The sequence below is a fragment of the Schistocerca nitens genome, chromosome 3, assembly GCF_023898315.1.
Source record: "Schistocerca nitens isolate TAMUIC-IGC-003100 chromosome 3, iqSchNite1.1, whole genome shotgun sequence".
Taxonomy (NCBI): domain Eukaryota; kingdom Metazoa; phylum Arthropoda; class Insecta; order Orthoptera; family Acrididae; genus Schistocerca; species Schistocerca nitens.
The window spans coordinates 387,670,011-387,682,208 of NC_064616.1; the positions used below are offsets into that span (position 1 = coordinate 387,670,011).

The 12,198-nt window shown below is 47.4% G+C and overlaps 1 pseudogene; it reads right to left on the reverse strand.

Moving 5' to 3' along the window:
- Positions 1-918: 918 nt before the first annotated feature.
- LOC126249245 (uncharacterized) lies at positions 919-11,043 on the reverse strand (annotated as a pseudogene).
- Between the last annotated feature and the right edge of the window lie 1,155 nt (positions 11,044-12,198).

Consider the following 12,198-nt stretch of genomic DNA (forward strand, 5'->3'; position numbering starts at 1 on the left):
CAACAGATGTATTAACTCATTTGCGCAGTCCACTGTGGGTAGAGAAAACGATATCTATTGGACAAGATACTGTAGCCAACAGCTTGCGATTTTTACCTAGTTCCAGAGTGTATTACAAACTTCATACTATTACTACGAGTTAGTTCACAGTTTTGCGTACCAAGCTCCTAAATATTAGTCTTGCTACAGACTTTCCATACTATGTATACGAGTGGAATCTGTTTTCAAATGTGTGCAGCGCCGGCTCGAACAAACTCGGCGCCCCTCAGAAAAATCGCGACAATATAAAACAACAATGTAAAAGACATAGAGCATCTTTTTTATTCAAATACGTAATCACAACAAACACATTATATAAACATAGTTTCCCATTAAAAATTTTCAGCCACACGAGACACATTACGCACTTTTACAAAACGATGTTACTTTTTCATCGTTTTTTCTCATTCTGTCTTTTAAAATGTTCTGATTTATATTTTACAATAAGTGATATGATTATAAGGCTCATTATATGATGCGTGCATTAGAATCACGTTAGTTTCATTTTCCTTGCCTTGGCTTTTGCAAAATCGGAGATGATCTCCTTTAAATCAGTTGTTTCAGCTATTTCTTGGTCTATCGACAAAGTTGCCGACTCCACAAGTCTTTCTTGAGTAATTGTAGAACACAGATATGTTTTTAATAGCTTTAATTTGGAGAAGCTGCGCTCACTACTGGCCAGACACAGGAAGTGCAGCACCCGTAGTGCAGCACCTAAATTAGGTACACTGTCTGTAAATCCATTGTTACAAATATAATTCAGGACTTTCTGTGGCGTTGAGTTATTAGGTACTCTTCTAGCAATGGCTTGTAATTCATTGCATAGATGAGTGGCATCAATATCTTTAGAGTTTTTGTGAGTTAGAGGCTCTTCCAAATTTATTCTTCGAGAACAAATTTGGAAGTTTTATTTTGTTCATCAAGAATGTTGTATACACGATTTACATTTTAATCCGACGAAATTTCTCTTCAGTTGAATCTAGTGCAGTATCCAATATTGCGAAATAAACATTTATTTTGAACTGATTTTGTTCACCACGAATAGGTTCGTCTTCTGCTTCATAACCACACTGCCTTTTCTTGTGTCTTAGATGAACTAGCTCCGTTTCTGATGGAAATGATGCGGAATTGTTGGCTTCCTCTGGAATTTCTCTTCCTCCTACCAGCATTTTGTCGAATCCCAAATCACTTCTACAATCTCTAAGAAACACTTTTGTTTTTAGCAGAGCATCTGTAGCAGCGTTAAGATCAGTTTCCTTTGATTGAAGAAGTTTGCTTGTCAAATTTACTTCGAACAAAATGTTGTACCATACAACCAGAGAAGCAATAAACTTGAAGTTCGCAACTTTTTTAGCAGTAGACTGAGCCTCAGTTCGCGTTTGATTTCCAGTTGAACTAGTCAACGTTTGACCTTCATAAATATCCATGAGCGCATCATGAACATCAGATAGTTGGTAACGTAAAGGATGCACTGCACCATTCCTACTTTCCCGTCTAGTATCGCTCTGTGGGTTTAGTGTCAAAACAAGCACCTGACGCAACAGGACATCCCAACGATAGGTTAAAGCCGAAAAATACACATAAATCATGTTATTTCTATTGCCATATCCCAGTCCACGCAAATTTTCTAATGCAAGAGACATCTCATCTAATTGATCAAAAACTTTTTAGTTAAGCGAGCGCCAGTTGTGTCCATAAGAGGAATAAAGCCTAAACATGTTCTTTCATTTCACTCTTACCTTTACAGATCGAATGGTCATGGTCATTTCTTCAACATGGCTTATGTTGCTAGCTAGAATTATTGAGTAATATTTAGCAGAGCGAATAAAATATAATATTTTTTCTGGATAGCGTTAGCGAACAGATTGTTTTTTTTGGATATTTTTACCAGATAATGAACATGAATCTCCTTGTTAGAAATTTTTCTCAAGTTTTCTTGCATAATAGGATCAAATAAAGCCAGGTTTCAACTAATTTTAAAAAGTTTCCATTGTCATAAGTATGTATTTTGTTATGTGTTCCGCGGAAAGATACGTTTTGACTTCCTAGAACTTTAATCAATGCCATTAACCTCTGTGGAATCTGTTGACAGTATTTTTCCACTTCCCTTATTAATAAACAAACATTTTCTTAATCAGTGATTTTATTTATCTTCAATCTAATGCGGAGTTCTTTCAATTCCTGGTAAGACCCCAAGTGACTACTGCTTTTCTCGTGAGCTGGTAGTATTATAGATATATTTTTCCAATAGTTCACACCTTTGTTACATAGGTTTTACCATCTTTAGAACACAGCTTACAGCAAAAGCAGAATACTGCATCCCTTGGAATTGAAATTTGTGTCCACCATTAACTAGATTCCTTTTCTAATGTACCGCAGAAAACTTTCTTGTTGTTGTTGTCTAATGGAAAGTTGACATTTTTTACTTGAATGGGCCTTGTTCAACAAGAAGTTATCGCACATGATGCGTAGATGTATCCCAGGTTGCAGGATCGCTGAAATGTAAAACGAGTCCAAAATCATCTTGTTCCTTACTCGTCCTCCTTTCACTATTTTGGGGGATACTTTTTGTTTCGGGAAACAAAGGATTCTCTGTAGTAAAGGTTTCTATGTGAGGATTATTTGCTTCTTCTATCACATGATCATCTGTACCTTTTCCTGATTTTGGATGTTGAGGATTTGGACGAAGATACTTCTCGATTGAGCCTGTTTACTTCGCTAATGACAATTCTTTCTCTAACTTCCTCTCACGAAAATATGCTCCGGATAATTATTTTCTATCGTCTGCTGTGTCGCATCAATTAACCAAAACTTAAATTTAAAAAAATCATTTACGTACATAGCAATGAAATTGGAGGCCAATGCAGTTTTTCAGCTTTTTTTATGTTTATAGCCAAACAACCACATTTAAATTAAAGTCCATGTACATGTGTCAATAAAGTTAGTTTTGAAGATATTTGAACAAGACAGTTCAGGTATATGTATGTTGAAGAATGAGTGCCGATCTCCGTCCAGCGTCTTATTCTTCTTCTTTTTTTTTCCAGGATGACACCTGTCGAGGTAAATTTGGAACGTAAGTCACTAGTCAAGTACAAAGTTTGATGCAGATCATAGCAGCTATTAACTGATGAGAATTTGAACTTTCCGCCGAACGTGAATCATTGGTTTTACCTTTAACCATCTTATAGGCACAGTCGGATTAAAATTACTTTATGATTGACATTTGCGCTGCAGCGGTGATATTGGCGCTCCTACAGCCAATCAGAGCTGCGTTTCGTGGCACATGCGCCCCATACATTATCACAGCTGATGATGGTATGCGCTCTTGCTTGTCTTTCAAGTTCTGCCAACGTGTTTTTTTGTTGTTTATAGCGACAAAGTATTATGCGGCCACGAAAACATGGCCCCTTGCCTCGTAGCATGCGGGGAGCAGTAAAGTTTGGGACAACGCGGACGCGGGGGCATAGAGGCGATGGGAGGCGATTTATTGTCAGGGCCGGAAACTTCCTCGCATCTCCAAAGTGAGTTATGTACTCACTGCGCCCTACCGATCAGTTTCACTTTGTGAAAGAGTGTTGTAGATATGCAATTGAACAAATGTGGTGCCCATTTCATTGTGAAATTAAATTAATTAATAATAACACTGCCAGACAGTGTTAGACAGCATAAGTTGGCAGTAGTACGAATTTCGATCGGTAATTGTCTGGAACCATCGGAGGCAGGCACCACGTTTCCGTGCCTGCGCCTTACTTTATCTGCACCTGTCTCATCTCATTGCGATTGAAATGGCTGTGATATGGTGGCAGCCTTAAAATTATTTAGTCGTACTTCTTAGCCACTTTGATTCAAGGGTGGAACTCAAGGTTATCCCTTGCAACAGTAACCAGTAATTTGCCCTTTCTGGAGTTTTTCTGCAACGGAAATACTTCGTCGCTTCAGGAGGGAAGGTCCTACCTCGGTGTCTTGAAATTTATATATTTTCTTTTCAATTTTCACAAGTGTTTTTAGGAATTGTCTTCGCGTCCACTATTCTGTCTATAGCTCTACTCGGTGGCAGCAAAGGCCACCCCCCCCCCCCCCCCCCCCTGCGGGTTCGGCGGTTAGAATAGGCCCGCGGTATTCCTGCCTGTCGTAAGAGGCGACTAAAAGGAATCTCAAATGTTTCGGCCTTATGTGATGGTCCCCTCTCGGGGTTGACCTCCATCTTTCTAAATTATTCCGAAGAGCGAGCCAATTGGGGAAGGGCGCCTTACATGGTGCACTGTATCCGTCGTGCATTGAGACCTTTAGCCGGCTTTTTCGTCGTTGCTATGGTATCCCGCTCGTTTTCCATCTCTTGGGCGAGGATATGTCCTTGGGTACGATTACCACGCTGCACTCTGCAGTGTTTCTTTTAACTGCGACGGCGACCTTGGACTTTCTTGAACCTAATATCCAGTACGGTAGCCAGTCCGTTGTGGTGGGGCCACCATGTACCCTGTTGGTTGTAGCTCCCTGACAACACAGGGATCGCTCTACTGATGCCTGCGCCCTTAACTCCCCACGTATGCCAAGGAGTAGATGCCCATCTCCCTGGGGCATCAGGACTCCCGGCAATGGCCATCCTGCCAGGTGGCTATTACTGCGGCTGGGTGGCGCCCGTGGGGAGGGCCCTTGGTCGGAGTAGGTGGCATCAGGGCGGATGACCCGCAATGAAGCGTGGTACATCATCTCTCGCTGGTGGGCCTCCACCAGCAGTCTCTAAGCGATCGAGGTCTAACCTCAACGGCAGGAAATACGAACCACGATCATTTCCCTCCCTGGCCACTCCACGGGAAGAACGTATGGCAAATGAAGGCAGTGGAGAATATTCACCCCGGTTCCTTGTGTGTACGCGAGTTGATGGGGAATCGTTTATGTCAACCAAGCCCCAGTTTTTTGTGGAGCATTTAGAGGACAAGTTCGAGGAGGTGAAGGGCTTGTCCAAAATGCGCTCTGGTTCAGTACTCATCAAAACAGCATCCCCTGCCCAGTCACGGATGTTGCTCAATTGTGACAAGTTGGGGGATGTTTCCGTTAGCATCACGCCACATAAGAGTCTCAACATGGTCCAGGGTATTATATTCCACAGGGATCTTCTTCTGCAGTCCGACGATGAACTACGTGCCAACCTAGAACGACTAGGTGTTCACTTCGTCCGGCGCGTCCATCGGGGTCCGAGGGATAATCAGGTAGCCACCGGTGCCTTCATCTTGGCCTTCGAAGGTGATGTTTTACCCTAAAAGGTCAAGGTGATGGTTTACCGTTGTGATGTGAAGCCATATATCCCTCCTCCGATGCGGTGTTTTAAATGCTGGAAGTTCGGGCACATGTCATCTCGCTGTACTTCCGGCATCACATGTCGAGATTGTGGACGTCCTTCGCATCCCAATACTCCATGTGCTCCGCCTCCCATCTGTGTTAACTGCGGAGAACACCATTCACCCTGCTCACCGGACTCTCGGATCTTCCAGAAGGAAAGGAAGATAATGGAATATAAGACCTTGGACCGCCTGACCTACACCGAGGCAAGGCGGAAATATGAGCGGCTACATCCTGTGCCCATGACGTCTACCTATGCCGCTGCTGCAACACCGGTTCGAACCTCTACCGTGTCGTCACCTACAGTTCGATCTCAGCTCTGTCAGAATTCACCGGCCCCCTTGGTTGTGGGGGGCACTTCACTCCCTGTTGCTCCTGCTCCATCTACTTCAGGAGCAACACCACCCCAACCACCGGGGACATCTGTTCCCCCTTCCCAGCCGAAGAAGCGTGAGCCTTCAAATGGTTCAAATGGCTCTGAGCACTATGGGACTCAACTGCTGAGGTCATTAGTCCCCTAGAACTTAGAACTAGTTAAACCTAACTAACCTAAGGACATCACAAACATCCATGCCCAAGGCAGGATTCGAACCTGCGACCGTAGCGGTCTTGCGGTTCCAGACTGCAGCGACTTTAACCGCACGGCCACTTCGGCCGGCGCGTGAGCCTTCTTCGGCTCCTCTCGCCCGGAAGGGGTCCCTTGGGGCCCTCCCTTCCCAGGCTTTGCCCAGTGCCAAAGCGGACACCCGCAAGTATCTCAAACAGCCACTGGTCACTGGTCGTAGAGCGTCACGGTCGTCTTCAGTCCCTGAGACTGACCCAGTGAGGCCCTCCCAGCCAGAACCACCCAAGGCACAGCGCGCAAAGTAGTCCAAGAAAAAGGCTCCCAAGCATCCTGACATTGCGGTGGCACCTGTCCCACTGCAACCTTCTCACTCTGCGTCCGAAGATAAGGTGGAGATTCTGGCGTCCGCTGAGGACCTGGATCTCGCCAGTCCCTCGGACGCAATGGATGGCTGTTGTACAGGTGGTGACTCAGTAGCAGCAGGGGCCCAGGAGGCGTAATCTGCCTCCCCAGTCCCTTCACGCCTTTCCCATCCATGGACAATACCATCCTCCAGTGGAACTGCAGCGGTTTCTTCCACCATCTAGCTGAGCTCCGCCAACTTATCAGCCTTCACCCTTTCTTCTGCATTGCACTTCAGGAAACTTGGTTTCCAGCAATGTGAACCCCCGCCCTCTGTGGCTATCGGGGTTATTATAAGAACCGGGCAGCTTATGAAAGGGTGTCTGGTGGCGTCTGCATATATGTCCTTAACTCTCTTCACAGCGAGTTTGTACCTCTACAAACAGCTTTAGAGGCTGTCGCTGTTCGGGTGTGGACGCCACAGGCTGTTACCGTCTGCAGTCTTTACCTTCCACCGGATGGTGCTGTCGCGCAGCATGTCCTGGCTGCTCTGATAGCCCAATTGCCGCCACCTTTCTTGCTACTGGGCGACTTCAACGCCCATAACCCTCTGTGGGGTGGTTCAGTGGCGACAGGTCGAGGTGCCACCATTGAGCATTTATTAGCACAGCTCGATCTTTCGCTTTTAAATGATGGTTCCTCCACACACCTTTCCATCTGCAGCCCTAGCCTCTTACCGTCTGTCCAATGGCGAGTGCATGACGACCTGTGTGGTAGTGACCACTTTCCGATCCTTCTGTCACTGCCACCATGTCACTCTTCTGGGCGCCCCAGCAGATGGGCTATGAATAAGGCTGACTGGGACTTGTTCTCCTCCACTGCCGCTATTGAGCCTCTCTCTAGTGATGACATTGATGCGGTGGTTCAATCGGTCACCACCGGCATCGTTACTGCCGCAGACTCTGCCATTCCGCGTTCTTCTGGGTCCCCTCGGCGGCGGACTGTGCCTTGGTGGTCGCCTGAGATCGCTGAAGCGATTAAAGATCGCAGGCGGGCGCTCCAGCGTCACAAGCGACATCCCTCTATCGAACACCTTATCGCGTTCAAACGGCTGCGTGCGCGGGCCCGCCTCCTTATCCGCCAAGGCAAGAAGGAGTGCTGGGAGCGGTATGTGTCCACCATTGGCCTCCATGCCACTCCATCGCAGGTCTGGGCCAAGATTCGACGCGTCTACGGCTATCAGACCCCTGTCAACGTCCCTGCGCTCTCACTGAATGGAGCAGTTTGTACTGACTCCGACGTCATTGCCACCCGCTTAGCAGAGCATTTTGCTCTGAGTTCCGATTCTGCGAACTACCCCCAGGCCTTCCGCTCCATCAAAGAGCGGATGGAACGTCGGAGCCTTTCTTTTCACACCCACGCTTCTGAATCCTACAATGCTCCATTCAGTGAGTGGGAATTTCACAGTGCCCTTGCCGCTTGCCCTGATACCGCTCCCGGGCCAGATCGCATCCACTGTCAGATGCTGAAACACCTTTCAGTGGACTGCAAGCGACGCCTCCTCGACCTTTACAACCATCTCTGGGTCGAGGGTGAGTTTCCGTCGCAATGGCGGGAAAGCATTGTCATCCCCGTTTTGAAACCGGGCAAGAGCCCTTTGGAGGTGGACAGCTACCGCCCCATTAACCTCACCAACGTTCTTTGCAAGCTTCTCGAACGGACGGTGAGCCGGCGCTTGAATTGGGTACTGGAGTCTCGGGGCCTTCTGGCTCCGTCACAGGGTGGGTTCCGTAAAGGCCGCTCCGCCACCGACAACCTGGTGAGCCTGGAGTCGGCCATCCGTACTGTCTTTGCCCGCGGTCAGCACCTGGTCGCTGTCTTTTTCGACATGCGGAAGGCGAACGATACGACATGGCGTCATCACATCCCTTCTACGCTTCATGGATGGGGTCTTCGGGGCCCTCTGCCGATCTTTATCCGCAATTTCCTGTCGTATCGTACCTTCCGCGTGCAAGCCGCAGCCTCATACAGTTCCTCCCACGTCCAGGAGAACGGCGTGCCACAGGGTTCTGTTTTAAGTGTCTGCCTGTTTTTAATAGCCATTAACGGGCTCGCTGCGGCCGTGGGAAGTTCTGTCTCCGCTTCCCTGTATGCTGACGACTTCTGCCTTTACTACAGCTCTATTGGCATTGCAGCTGCTGAACGTCAGCTACAAGGCGCAATCCGCAAGGCGCAGTCCTGGGCTGCAGCTCATGGGTTCCAGTTTTCGGCAGCCAAGACCTGCGTTATGCATTTCTGCCGGCGACGTACTGTCCACCCGGAGCCGCAGCTTTCTCTTAACGGCGAACTTCTTTCAGTGGTGGAATCACACAGGTTTTTGGGGGTGGTTTTCGATGCCCGGTTGGCTTGGCTGCCTCATATTCGGCAGCTCAAACAGGCGTGCTGGCGGCATCTCAATGCTCTGCGATGTTTGAGGCACACCCGCTGGGGCGCCGACCGATCTACCCTGTTCCGGCTCTACCAGGCTTTAATCCAGTCTCGTCTGGATTATGGGAGCCTGGCTTATGGCTCAGCTTCCCCATCTGCGTTGCAGGTGCTGGACCCAATCCTCCATAGCGGGATACGCCTTGCCACTGGTGCTTTCCGCACCAGCCCTGTGGACAGCATACTAGTGGAGGCAGGTGTCCCTCCACTGCGGTTACGACGCCAACAATTACTGGCTGCTTATGCTGCCCATGTTTTTAGCTTGCCCGGGCATCCAAATTACCGTGTCCTGTTCCCGCAGTCAGTCGTCCATCTGCCAGACCCTCGGCCCCGGTCGGGTTGTCCGATCGCCGTACGCATCAAGGAGCTTCTCTCCGGGCTTGGGTTTTTCCCTGTTCCACCTCCTTTCCGGGCACCTCTGCATACACCCCCATGGTGTGTTCCTCGCCCTTGCCTTCGGCTCGACTTGGCACAGGGCTCGAAGGACTCAGTCCCTCCAGAGGCCTTCCGCCGCCGCTTTTATTCCATCCTGGCCACGTATCAGGGCTCTGGAATTGTTTACACTGACGGTTCGATGGTTGCTGGTCGTGTCGGGTATGCGCTAACTCTAGGGGACCATTCCGAACAACGTTCTTTGCCGGATGGCTGCAGCGTTTACACTGCTGAGCTGGTTGCCACCTTTCGTGCCCTAGAGTATATCCGCTCCTGCTCAGGTGAGTCCTTCGTTATCTGTAGCGATTCCCTGAGCGGTTTACGAGCTCTCGACCAGTGTTTCCCTCGTTTTCGTCTGGTGATGGCTATCCATGAGTCCCTGCATACTCTTGCGCGTTGCGGCCGCTCTGTGGTCTTCGTGTGGACCCCAGGCCATGTTGGGATACCTGGCAATGAGAATGTTGACCGCCTGGCGAAAGAGGCCACTAGTAAATCAGCTCTGGAGATTGGCCTCCCGGAGACTGATTTGCGGGCAGTCTTACGCCGCGAAGTTCTTTCGGTTTGGGACGCTGAATGGCGCAATCTACCCACGCCCAACAAACTCCGTACAATCAAGGCGACGACGACTGTGTGGCTGTCGTCCATGCGGGTCTCCCGCAAGGAGTCTGTTGTCCTCTGCCCGCATCTCGTGGTCGTGCGGTAGCGTTCTCGCTTCCCACGCCCGGGTTCCCGGGTTCGATTCCCGGCGGGGTCAGGGATTTTCTCTGCCTCGTGATGGCTGGGTGTTGTGTGCTGTCCTTAGGTTAGTTAGGTTTAAGTAGTTCTAAGTTCTAGGGGACTTATGGCAAATGGTTCAAATGGCTCTGAACACTATGGGACTCAACTGCTGAGGTCATTAGTCCCCTAGAACTTAGAACTAGTTAAACCTAACTAACCTAAGGACATCACAAACATCCATGCCCGAGGCAGGATTCGAACCTGCGACCGTAGCGGTCCTGCGGTTCCAGACTGCAGCGCCTTTAACCGCACGGCCACTTCGGCCGGCCTCTAGGGGACTTATGACCACAGCAGTTGAGTCCCATAGTGCTCAGAGCCATTTGAACCATTTTGTTGTCCTCTGCCGGCTGCGCATTGGGCACACTCGGCTTACGCACGGCCACTTATTGCGACGTGAGGACGCGCCTCTATGTCGCTGCGGCTCCGTTTTCTCTGTGGTCCATATTTTATTGGAGTGTCCGCATTTAGCTGTGCTCAGGCAGTCGTTCGCACTGCCTGACACGCTCCCTGCCCTTTTGACAGATGACTCTGCTGCGGCTGACTTAGTTTTACGTTTTATTCGGGCAGGGGTTTTTTATCATTTAATCTAAGTGTTTCTGTTTTATCTTATAGTTTTGTGTTGATTCTGGCCTTTGGCCTCCGGTTTTAAACTGATTTTTTAATGTGTTTCAAGTGGTTGGCTTTTCCTTTTTTATTTCTATGGTCGGCCAACCACCGTCACACCCTGTGTGATTTTAGTTCGTTTTGTCTGGTCTTTGTCTCAGTTTCTCTTGTTCTGTGTCGTCTGTGCTCTCTTCTGTTAATCGTTTTTATTCTCTGTGGTTGTTTTTAGTACTTGGAAAAAGGGACCGATGACCGTAGCAGTCTGGTCCCTTTAATCCCAACCAACCAACCAACCAGCAAAGGCCACCATTGTCCTTTCCTCGTTCAAAATACTCACGAACATTGTTACGGTACTGCAGGAAAGTTTCCTTGAAGCCACCAGGAAACTGTGTGACGTCAAACCTCGCCGAGCGTTTCCAGTGCTTACCCTCAATAACAGATCTCTTACCACCTGACACCATGCTCTGACGTCAGCCAATACTGCGAGCCTTCACAGCCAACCGACAACCGAAGACAGGAAGAAGGAAGGAAGCAAGCTTCCTGTTATACGGCCCGTCGACAGCCGGACAGACGGAAGAGTAATCACAAAGTAATTTCAATGGGACTATAGATTAAAATCATTCTATACTAAGAGAAAAAAAATACTTTTGTAAAAAAAAATATTTTCTTTAGGCTAGAAATTACTTTGATGAAAGTTTTCAACTTAATGATTTTGTTTAAATAGCCATCAAGTTAAAAATAATTATAAATAATAATAAGTTAAAAATAATTATCTGAAGGACAGAGACATAATATAAATTCTAAATATACTGATCGATTTTTATTTTTAAATTGTGTAAATAAGCTTTATTTTTCCTCCATTAAAAATTATTTCTGGTGCTAATATTTTGATTCCAACAGTATTTTTTAAATATTCTGTGTAAGAAATTTTTGCCTCTGCCAATAGTATTTTTTTTATCAGGGCAAAATAAAGTTAGTTCAATAAAGTTAACTTGACGCAATTATATTAGTTACTTCTTTTGTACTCTGCGCTTCCGCCCGTTTAAAGTGGAGTCGGCTTGTTATTGTACTTGGAGGATGTCAGTGGTTACGTTAGGTTAGGTTAGTGGCCGTACGTCATTCTGAAGCCACTCCCCCCCCCCCCCCCCCCAACTCCGTGTATCCCAGAGAAGATCGTTGAGTATCCCAACTGTCTGCGATCTGTGTATTTTCTTGATATCATGTTATAGTGTTTTAATTGTCTATGTGTTGTTTAACTGCATAACCGGCCTACCATTTGCTCAGTTGGATGTTGCAAACTGTTTTAAAACTACGTCCAGGTTGAGTGTCTGTGCAGCCCTGTTAGTGACGACACGAGGTAGGCTCGAAATTATGCTGATAAGCCACCCAGTACCAATGAAGCAACCGCTTAGCGTGCCCGGCTATCCCACCGGGTAATAATGATAATACCTACATATTATGAATATATTTAGACACACCTACAACACAAATTCATTTCACGGTTTCTCAGATTTTCACAAAACGCAAATGTGAAGTGAATAGGTACTCATCTAGCTATATGAACTGAAGTATTTATAGTGCTACAGAATATTATTGTTATAGAAAAGGTAGGGAGC